The sequence below is a fragment of the Schistocerca cancellata genome, chromosome 2, assembly GCF_023864275.1.
Source record: "Schistocerca cancellata isolate TAMUIC-IGC-003103 chromosome 2, iqSchCanc2.1, whole genome shotgun sequence".
NCBI lineage: Eukaryota > Metazoa > Arthropoda > Insecta > Orthoptera > Acrididae > Schistocerca > Schistocerca cancellata.
In genome coordinates this window covers 832,315,512-832,327,513 of record NC_064627.1, presented here as the reverse complement: position 1 = coordinate 832,327,513, position 12,002 = coordinate 832,315,512, and the positions used below count along the sequence as shown (strand labels likewise).

At 38.5% G+C, this 12,002-nt stretch overlaps 1 protein-coding gene and 1 non-coding gene across 2 annotated transcripts in view; one reads left to right on the top strand and one right to left on the bottom strand.

Moving 5' to 3' along the window:
• The window catches only part of LOC126162729 (uncharacterized), an 85,552-nt gene extending 74,552 nt beyond the window's left edge, over nt 1-11,000 (top strand). The window contains exon 6 of the mRNA XM_049919390.1: nt 10,897-11,000. The gene's annotated coding sequence lies outside the window, so the exon portion shown is untranslated. The remainder of the gene's footprint in view (nt 1-10,896) is intronic.
• Trnas-cga (transfer RNA serine (anticodon CGA)) lies at nt 2,942-3,016 on the bottom strand. Its single transcript has one exon. It is a non-coding gene; the product is annotated as a tRNA-Ser (tRNA).
• Nucleotides 11,001-12,002: the final 1,002 nt, after the last annotated feature.

Below are 12,002 nucleotides of genomic sequence, written 5' to 3'. Positions count from 1 at the left end.
TATTCATCAGTTTCTTTTCGGTTGACAATAAAATACCAGTCAGATAGTCAAAACATAAATAAGAAAGTATCTACGTAATTACTCATGTTCCAGCAAGAATAGTATTGACATGTGTGATCTATTGCATGAGTTTTTATTTGTTATTTAGACTGTCTTGCAGCTCAAACTTTTGAGTTCAGTCATTTTGACCAGAAAGCTTCCCAGTAGTTTTGATGCTTACCAGTTAGCTTTCATAATGGTATTTTTCTGTTAAACCAGATTTTAAGAGTGTATTGTCATCATTAAGAGGGACCATGAAAACATTCATGTGGCTTCTTCCCCCTATATTATGAGGTTTGTCTTTCTGTATTTGACTACATACAAAATTTAAGAAGATAAGAGAACTGTAACTAAACTTTGTTTCATTAAGATTTTGTGCATAAAATGTGCACATATCATTAATAGTAATTGTTTTCCAGAAATAACTTTAAACTTCCAAATGACCAGTATAACTTATTTCTGAATCCATTTGCTTTATAGGCACAAGAAAACACATTCTCAAGTCTGAAAAGCTTATGATATTTTATATAAGTTTGAATATCTATGAATGTTGGAACATATGCTTAATGTCCTATCTTGGGATTTTTTATAATACTCAAACACTTTTAGCAAAAAGATGTATGCTTCATAATGTACTTTGAGCACATGTTCTGTATACACAAACGAAAAAAATCATAATCAGCTATAAGCATATCTTCTATCAGTCATGTAAAATGGAAACCAGAAGTAATATTAGTATTATCTATAGTCAAATATATGTTTATCAGTGTTATTTACTGTTTCTGTGTACTGTTTAAATGTAATATAATGATGTTATTCCAAATATAAAACTATGTAGGAATGCAGATAATGTTAGTTAAATGGCGGTTGTGGGGCAGTCCATAAACTACACACAACTGAATTCATCTTCCAGAATGTTTCTGAAATTTGTAAAAGATGAATATGTTTTTGATGCTTCGGTGTATTTCTTATTGTTACCGGTACTGTAAAACAACATTTGTTCAGTGAGAATATTATTTTGAGTATTAGTGAATAAAGATACATAGTTTTGTGTAAGTGGCAGTTCAGAGTGTCATTTGTGTTAGTGTAGTTAAACTTGAGTATTATACAAACAGATATACTGCTTGTAAGAAAAGAGCTTGTAAATAATTTCAGGTTTCAGTTCAATAAACTCAATGAACAAATTGTTTTTATTTAAGAATATGAGGTAATATAATCTTTAATTATTGTATTGAAATCCAACTTCATAAAGCATACATGACTGATTTATTTTCTGAAATACTGCTTTAACTGATAATTCATGTGTTAAAAGAATGTACTTTTGTAAAGTGTATTCATCTAGTAGTGTTTGACTTTTCATACAAGCGACCAAGCGAGATGGCACAGTGGTTAGCACACTGGACTCGCATTCGAAAGGACGATGGTTCAAACCCTCTTCCAGCCATCCTGATTTAGATTTCCCATGATTTCTGTAAATCGATTCAAGCAAATGCTGGGATGGTTCATTGGAAAGGTCACGGCCGATTCCCTTCCCCATCCTTCCCTCATCCAGTGGGACCGATGACCGCGCTGTTTGGTCCCCTTCCCCAAATCAGTCAACCAAACAACCATTGCCTAGATTTAAAAAGCAACTAATCTTCAGCTCTGCTTAGACAACTTTCAATCCTCAGATACCAGTTGTTGCTTCTCATCTGATGTTTTTCTTTCCTTTTATCCATCTTGTTGTATACATAACATTTGTGCTTTTTTGTGTCTCTGCTGTCAATATGCTTTTGATATTAATGTCTTTTTCTTCAGTGTTTCACATAAATGACTGAATTTATGACACACAGTCCACTTTCCTTGTTTCATATTTTATGTACTGTATGTATTATTATGTATTCTTTTAAGTCAATTGTGACACTCTAATAATATGTTATGACTGTCACAAAAGGTTGTACATAATACTGATTACATCAAGCTTGAATATTAGATGAGGCATGTTACTTATTTTTGTTTCTGTTTTGTCTTACACTCAGTGTGTCTGATTGTATGTAAATGTGCATATCAGTATTCAAATATACCATGTAAACATAATATAAAATATTTTCCTTACACTACAAAAATATTACATGTGGTTTTTATTGAAAGAAGATTATTTCATTGTACTATTCTAGAATGAACAAACAAAAAAATGCATGAAAGTAATTTTGACTGTCCCATGAAGTCATGTAGATTGATGAATACAAAATTGTGTCTATTTTTTCCCCATTTCCTTTAGTCATAATTACACACAAAGGCTAGAAAATTCTAAAAAAAATCTGTTTTTGTTCTCATTGTCTGTATTTTTTATTGTGATATTTGTTTATTTATAATCTATGTAGTATTCAGTTATTGTATTGAAGCTGTTATTGGGACCATTTGTTTGAACAAGACTTATGTTTCTGCTGGTGCATTGTATACACTCATTATATATTTTTATTTTGTGCATTATTGCAGTTTCTGCAATAAAGATATTTACATGTGCATTAAGCAGGTTTTAAATTTTTCTGCTGGTATTGTGTTTGTTTGCACTTATTTTGTTACCACAGATGACATTTAGGTGAAATCATCGAAAAGAGCCCCCACATATGTCATCAGTTTGGCTGAGTATAGGCCTTACAAAATACGATACTCAAGGTGGAAGACATATTAGCATTACAACAACAAATTTGAGTGTGTATGGCTCAGCTACAATTTTCTTCTGAACTTGTCAGACCAAAATGAGCAATTTTATTTCTCAAGAAAAATGTGGATTGCCTCAAATGGACAGCTGGTTAGCACATACATAAACAAACTGCAGTATTCTGATGACCATTGTTGAGCAAAGATATAAGTGACAGATAATAGACAGGGTTGAAACTTCCTGGCAGATTGAAACTGTGTGCTGGACCGAGACTCGAACTCGGGACCTTTGCCTTTCGCGGGCAAGCGCTCTACCAACTGAGCTACCCAAGCACGACTCACGCCCCATCCTCACAGCTTTACTTCCGCCAGTATCTCGTCTCCTACCTTCCAAACTTTACAGAAGCCCTCCTGCAAAGAGAGCTTCTGTAAAGTTTGGAAGGTAGGAGACGAGGTATTAGCGGAAGTAAAGCTGTGAGGACGGGGCGTGAGTCGTGCTTGGGTAGCTCAGTTGGTAGAGCGCTTGCCCGCGAAAGGCAAGGGTCCCGAGTTCGAGTCTCGGTCCGGCACACAGTTTTAATCTGCCAGGAAGTTTCATATCAGCGCACACTCCGCTGCAGAGTGAAAAATATCATTCTGGAAACATCCCTCAGGCTGTGGCTAAGCCATGTCTCCGCAATATCCTTTCTTTCAGGAGTGCTAGTTCTGCAGTTTCGCAGGAGAGCTTGTGTAAAGTTTGGAAGGTAGGAGACGAGGTACTGGCAGAAGTAAAGCTGTGAGGACGGGGAGTGAGTCGTGCTTGGATAGCTCAGTTGGTAGAGCGCTTGCCCGCGAAAGGCAAAGGTCCCCAGTTCGAGTCTCGGTCCAGCACACAGTTTTAATCTGCCAGGAAGTTTCATATCAGCGCACACTCCGCTGCAGAGTGAAAATCTCATTCTGGTAATAGACAGGGTTCTTCTAAATGATTGTCACAGTGATTTAAAAAAATGATAAGTCATAGTGCAATTAATGTAGGATTACGAATCTTATTTTGCTATGTAGTGCAACTCATTAAGAGTTCGTATCTTCCACACAAGCCCCAACATGTTGAAGACAAAGTTTAGGGAGGCAACTCAGATGTGCTACTTCAGTTCTAACATATATGACAATAAAGGAGGAACAATGACTTGATATGTAAGGTACTTCCATTCAAAGAATCAAATGGTGTCAGATTTAGTGAATGTGGAGACCAGTGTAAGAGCATCCCACAAAGGGCAAAGTTGTGCTGGTTGTTGGTATAAAAGTCTCGGACCTCTGTGAAAATGAGGTGATGCGTCATCCTACTGCAGATGAATTTATATATACTAAGATTGTATCTGTTCTTTCGGACATGTCCAAAAGAACAGATACCATCGGTAACCATGCAGCTCGTTAGAATGAAATTACAATGAAATGAACACCCTTAGCTGCTTACAGGCGTTGACATACGTCAACGGGGACAGATGAAAATGTGTGTCCCGACCAGGACTCGAACCCAGGATCTCCTGCTTACATGGCAGATGCTCTATCCATCTGAGCTACCGAGGACACAGAGGATAGGTTTTGTCATTACCTGTTAAGGTTTAACATAGTTGTAAGCAGTATGGCTTTAGCTTCAGGCAGCTTTGTAACAAACATCATAATGTGGTTTGAGGTACTTTCCATTTCCTGCTACCTCTTGTAGGCCTGGATGCATACACTGATTCAGTTGGGAAGGGAGTCATAAAGTGGGGCAAACTGTGTCACAACTGTTGTAATTGTACCTTGATATCCGGGATACTGGCACTGGGACAGAGTTGACATACAAGCTGGTCCCACATGTGTTCTATCGAGCACAGATCTGGGTATCTTGCTGACCGTGTTAATAGCTCAGCATCGTGCAGACAGTGCACCGAACATGTCCCTTTTGTGAATGAGCATTGTCCTGTTGGAAATGACACCACAATGTTGTCACATGAGAGGTTAACGTATGAGGATGTCTGTGATGTATTGTCGTGTCATCGCGCAGTTCCCTCAGTCACTATCAACTACGATGTGAACTTGTACTCAGTGACTCATTACACCATGATGCCAGGAGTAACGCTGCTGTGCCTCTCCAAAACATATGGAAGAATGAGACCTCTCCCCAGGTCGCTGCCATAGTTGCTGATGGTGGTCATCCGGAAAAGTGTAGAACTGTGACTCGTTGCTGAGAATGATGCGACACCATTCATCAGCAGTCCGTGCTTGCCAGTTATGGCTCCACTCTGGATGCAGCCATTTGTGTTGTGGCAGCCTACACAAGGGACTGTAATTCCCTAGTCTGGCAGCTGCTAGTCTCCAACATAATGGTGCTGGATGACACACAATGTTGCAGAAAGTCCATTACTTATTGTCAGATGGCAGTAAAACATGCACAAATTTCAGTCCTCAGTTGTGATGGTCAACTGGAACCTAGATTATGACTATGCATCCCCTCACGTTCCCACGCAACCTTACAAGCTAACAGTGCTACAGATGCGCAAATGGTCTCATGAAGAAGGATCTCCGTGTTTGGGGGTTCCATCTCAGAAATACCCTATAGAACAAAAAAGTCACTCTTCCAGTTCTCGAGTCACTAGGTGGACATATATTGATAAACCTCAAACACATTTAGCAAAGCTTATTCCTTCAAAACTCAAACAATGGTTGACAACTGTTTGGTGCTAATTTAAAGTAGCATTGTGTTATATAATGGAGTGTTTTTTTTGCACCATGTTACCAACAAATGGCACTTGTCAGAAAGAGGAGGAAGTGTTCATAATTGAAATTACTGCCAACCTATGTGCTCTAACAATGGGTGGCCCTCAAGCACCATGTCTGAGCATTAACGTCTCCGTTAAGTGTCTATGAACTGTCATGAAACTTGGGTGCTTGGTACAGGACAAGAATGTTGTCTGCAGTGAATGAAGTTATCACTTCATTTTTCCATAGTCAACAATGAGTCATAAGAAAGCAATGCTGTAGGAATGTGGATTACTTAGAATTTTTTGTAGTGACGAGTAAGGTAAATTTGCCATATAAGGCCACCTGAATGTATGCCGATTTTTCATTGCAATGTACTCAGTAGATTAACTTGAAACTTTGCATACCTTTAGAATAGCTCTTGAGCTACTAAGAAACATAAATTCTGGTCATTGAATATAGTTCAAGTATGTTCTGAACTAGAATTTTAAAAATGCAGTAAATGGTCTTTTTCGGGCATGCAGTGTGCCCAATAACACCACTCCATGTACCCCAATGAGGCCATGTCTAGGAAAGGATGGGTTGGAGATAGTGAAATGCTGAATAAACTGTCAAACAAGTTTATTACATATTAAAAGAAAAGCAACAAGAAAAATTCAAATTTTCAGAATGAGATCGTGTCATAAGATTTCATTGTAGATTCACAAAATAACAATTCTAAATTGTGTCTTTCTTGTCGATCCAGGCACAAGGCTCATGAACATATGGTCCACAGCAGGAGCAACAGCTCATATCTTTGACCAAGTTCACAGTCCAGGTGAAACAATACCTTAGTAGTAGATGTATCCAGTTTCGAGACCCTGTGGCATGTTTGAGAGGTTTTCCCCAAAGTTTTTGTTCTCATGTTGACCTTTAAAAAAAATAAACTTTGAGTTACTCTGATTCCCACATAATTTAAACCTTTTCTCCTCTGGGTGCCGTTCTTCTTCCTTAAGATGTCGCTGAAGAACCTCCCCCTAGATGATGAAAGTGCTGCTGACTGTTCCATTTCAGGAGGTGTTCCACACTGATTTTATTAGGTTGGTTGAGCTGACTTTCACTCCATAGGCTAAATGGCTTCATCAGGCAAAAATGCCTACAATAATCTTGGGAAAAGAAGAAAATAAATAAAAAATTAACTAATAAAACATGGCAAGAGAAAAGCAGGCCTGAGAGCCCAATAAGGCCACAATGGCCCTAATAAGACCAGGACAGCTTTATTCGTCCTTCCTGCACATGTTTCTGTCATTTCTAACAAGGCCATCTTAAAATAACTCAGAGCTTTCAAATCTACTACAAAAATGCTTTAAAATCCCGGTAATCAGCAGTCCTTAAAGAAGCCACAAAAAATTAATTACTCCAGAGCTTAGGAAAAACGGCACTACTGAAGAACGGGATGCAACCTGTCGGCTTTGACCAATGATGTCGGAATTTGTCAGAGATGATTTATTAGACAGATTTAACAGCAAAGACGAGTGTTCATAAACAAAGGTATGCAGGAGAGAAAGCAGATGGTAGACATATATCACGTCAAGCAATATTTCGAACATAATGTTAAGAATATCGCTTGTTTGAGTTCTAGTACTTCTGTAAAAAGTGAAGAAAAAAGGGATAGAAGTAACGGTAGCATGGAATATCTCAGTTGACAATTACATGAGTTTTATCTCCAACTTATGTCGATCTGTATAGCTTAGCTGCAGTACGGGATACAAATTTAATTTAACGTACATTGACGTTTTCGTTAGCGTTAGCATATTATTCTTCAGTTCACGTATATAGGTCAACTGAAGTAATGGAGGTAAATTTTGCAGGTGTTGTTTCTTTCGCGTCCGCTGCTACTAACATTCTGTTCTTACGTAGATAGTATTACTAGCGAACGCGAAAAGACCTACACACAAAATATTTGTATCCCATACTTCAGTTGACCTATATAGGTCTTGCTAGCGACGACAAAAAATCCGACAACAATAAAATTTGTATTCCATTCTACAGTTTAGCTATATAAGTCAACTGAAGAATAGGATAGTAGTACTAGCGAATGGGAAATAACATTTATAACATGCGTATCCTGTACGTCAGTTGACCTATATACGTCTATTAAAAAACAGGATACTAGTGCTAGCGAAGGCGAAAAGTAGCGACATACCTAACATTTGTGTCCTGTTCTTTAGTTGACCTATGTAGGTAAATGGCATCAATGTTACATAAGTAGCCCTTACATAGAACCGAAAAAATCGTAGTGTTACTAGTACTAGGTAAGGGAAAAAGCGCAACGACTGCAAAATTTGTATTCCATACTGCAGCTGACGAACCCATACTTAAGCAGAACTATGTAATACGACAAAGAAATACATCAAAATAGACAAATTCTGTACAACATGAAAATAAAAAACTAAACTTACCATACGCAAACTCCTCCGCAAAAAAAAGGCCGCATCACCGAAATGAAGTAAAATACAAAAAAAAAAAAAATCCACAGAAGAAAATTAACTAACATAAGAAAATTTAGAATGATGGATCAATCCCCAAAAATCCAAATCAATATCTTAACCATCCCCACCAAACCCACCCTTTTCCTTAATTATCAGTTACACTCTCCAACCGTCATCCCAACCTGAAATTAACTAACAAATTTTGGACAATACATTTGCCTTACTTCAGCTCAGTGGTTGTTTTGTTAATTATTTCATTTCTTAGTTGCAATTGAATTAAATGTAAGTGCTGCCGTTTATAGTTTTTGTGCTGCGCTGCGCTGGATTTGCCTGAGTCGCCCTAATAACGCGCTGATCCAAAAAAATCGATCAAACATCGATGGTTGCATTTCTTTAGAAAACTCGCTCAAAATTTTGTCATTAATAACTCAAACGGCAAAATATCGCCCAATCTGTTCCAACTTGTTCCCTTACGGAACGGTAGGGAGGGCTTTGTGGAGGGCATATGATAGCGCATTCTATAGTTCATTTGTTTCTAAAACTTTTTTTCAGCGAGCTGTTTCGTTCCGTCTGAGCCTACTGCTCCCTGCACCTCCCCCCACCCATTTCGTCAAAATCTATTTGTACTCTTGTAATGCTGTAATAATGGAAGCCAGAAATACTATTACATTAAATCTTAAAATATGCATGCATTCGTGCATGCAAACCTGCAATATCAGAATTCCATCTTTTGTTGTGGTACATTTTATTTTATTTGAAAACAATGTGTAACAACTACCCAGCTAGCACTCAAGCTTATTTCAAGGTGGATATTGAGTTTAGGTTCAGTTGAAAATTCAAGATTGAAAAATCAACTCGTTACACAGCTTATTTCAAGGTGGATATTGAGTTTAGGTTCAGTTGAAAATTCAAGATTGAAAAATCAACCTGTTACACAGTTTACATCAAGCTGTAAAAATTTAGCTTGAATTAAAATAATTTTCCCAAGCTTGAAATAAACTGTAATTTCCCTGGAAGACTGTAAAGCAGATGCGCTCGCAGCATAGCTTCCATAGACGTCCACAGGAAGCGCCACAAGCGTTTATAAGCCTTGCACTGACTTTGCTAGGTTTAGCACTCCGCCTCGCCTTCCGTATATGCCTCCCGTCCCCCACGCATATCCTCTATGATCTCATTCCTTTCCCCCATCTGCTCCTATTCCTCGAACATATCCGCATCCTCTACACCTCCCGCCGTCTTGAACCCCCTCACCCCCTGGTTGCTCCTCTCCTCGCCCATCCCCGCCCCCTGCCACGTCTTCACCGTTGTGTCCCCCCTACCCTCCATCTCTACACCCTACATCTCCTTTCCCAAGGTGGCTTCCATCAGCTCCCCCTCCCGGATGATTCCCTCTCTCCCTCCATTTATCCTTCCTATCAACTCTGATCCTCAACCCCCCCTCCTTTCCTCCGTCCTTTCCCTGGGCTCCCTCTTCCTCCCCCCTTCCATCCTGTGTTTTCTCCCCGCCTCTCATCTCCTTTCTCTCCCCCTCCCCCCGAGTCCTTTTGTACTCCCCTCCTCTGCCTTCCCCAATCCCTGGCCCGTCTGCTCAGCACCCCCCACCCCTCTTATGGATCCTCCTCTTCCATTGGCTCATTTTCCCCCTCCCCCTTCACTTTTCCTCTCTTTCCCCCCCCCCCCCCCTTTTTTCCCGTCATCTGACCAGTTTCCCCCACCTGCTCTCGGGTGTGGTATGTCGTATTTGTGCCAACTTTAGCGCAGTGTTTCAGTGAGTGTTCGGTGTTGTGCGTCCTTCCACAGTGTTGCGAACAGAAATCATGCTGTCGCTGGGTGTGCTTTTTATATCTCTTGCGAACAGAACCCAGACTGTCGCCGTGTTTTTTTAATTCTCTGTCTATTGTTTTTCTGCTTCCTGTGTGTTTTATTAGCTTCATCGACCCTGTGTTTTATGTTTTACGCTCCAGAATTTTCTGCCATTTTTACATTTAAGTCACCGATTTTATCGCCACCTGTTATTATTTTTTATTATCTTCATCCTTTTAAAAAATTCTGTAGGCTGAAGAGCGGTGTAATAAGCTGCTGCCAGCCCGCCCCCTTAGGGGGAATCGAAACCCAATAAAGGAAAAAAAAAATTGCTAGGTTTACGGCCATTTTACCTTTGTGACGCGCGTTAATGATTGTTGACTGTTATGGAGTTTGTTTTATACTGGAAAATAGTTCGGTAAGTGTGTGCCGTCTCCTGCCTTACTGCTACACCGGGTCTGAAGAGGATATTAGTGTATTACAGGTACGTTGGTGCTTTTTTCTCTACTGGTACGCTAATATTACAAATGTTAAATATTATTACGTAACGTAAAGAAATATCATATTCTTTTACATAGAAAAATTGAGCCTGGATGAAAGTGAAATGGATTACCAGCTAAGAATACATATTACAAGTTGTTCAGCAAAAAGAGGTCGTTTTAAACTAGCTCTCTAGTACGTGGCACCAATAAATTAAAACTTAAAGTTATTTTACCTTTTTAAAATCTCACCTTTATTTTGTTCTTTTACATTTCAGTTCCACTGAACTGGTAATTTCTTAAATTCATTTCGATTTCATCTTTTATTTCATTTCGATTCAGGTTTACTCACCAAAAAATAATTGTGGATAGAATAAAACGTCTACATTTTTCTAAACAGTACTTTCTTTATAATTCAGATTAAATGGCCCTGAAACTGTTAGAAATACTGATGTGTGGCTTCTTCATGAAGTCATCGCAAAATTACCCAAATGTCATCTTTGCTTTAAAAATTTCAAGCAAAAAATTATTTCAAATTACTTTTACACTCTTTGGAATGAAGTCACCAGAAGCAGCTGCTTACTCAGTGTCATTTACACTAGTTAATGATTCTTACTACATCAATGAGTTTGAAGTTATTTTGCTAATCTGGGGCATAAATTATATTTAGGTTGATCAGTTTCAACTTTTTACATTTTTTATGTTAAGGTTTGGCTAACATTTTCTTTTACCTGTTACAGGATCATTATACCGGCAGAAGTCAGCGATATTTGATCCTGCTCTGGTCTGTGTGCTGGGGCCGGAGGGGCTTCAGAATAATTAAATTTTAAAATAAAACAATTTTAAACACTTTGAAAATAGAAAAATTTAAATATACATGTCTTGATAATTTTTTCCTCACACCATTTCCATTCTGATATTTATTTAATTAATTAGGTTCAATAAATTCAGATTAATAATTATGTAGCTTAAAACAAGCTGTAAATACCAGGCTGTTTTCCACATGTGTAGATACAGCTGGAGCCAAACTTGATAAGTCAAGCTTGAAATATAGCTTGAACTCTGCCAACTTTGATGTTTGTTTCAAGCTTGAATCCAACTAACAGGCCTGAATATTCCAGCTTTGATCAATCTTATATACTTGAACTTTACATCTGGAAACAAGTTTGAAACCGGCTTACTGTGCTATCTGGGTAGTTTTTTTTCCAAATTCTCTACCAACTGGGAAAACTATCCGCATTGAGGCACTGAGCTCTCCATCAATGAAACAAGCATTCAGTTCATAGTGCTGTGGAACGTGGGAAAAAAACCGCAAATTGGCATTCCTAAGAAGAAGAACAACACCAAAAATGCAACAGGACCGTAATATGTAAGAAATTGTCCACGCAACCTGCCACTGATGATGCCTTGCAGAAAATAAAGGCGAAACGCGTATGGCACTAAAATTGTGTTTTATTCAGTTGCTGTCAGGCGGTCCAGAAGTAGAAATTATCAATATACCGTAATATTACATGCAACTGAGGAAGACAGGACTACGAAAGTTGAACAGGAGATATAATTTTAGATATGTTTCCTATATGTCTTTGTAAGAGGACGAGGTCATGTGCCTCTTTCTCCTATAACCCAATTCATTTTGCATGATAGGCGTAATTCCATGCAGCCATTCTATATATTTTGTTGTCTTCTAGTTTAAACTTCACCTCTTTAACAGAACCGACCTTCAGAAAAACTAATGTCATATAATACAACAGGGGATAGGTCTTTTTTTGTAAATAATAACAACAAAGACGTTGTTGTTGTTGTTGTTGTGGTCTTCAGTCCTGAGACTGGTTTGATGCAGCTCTCC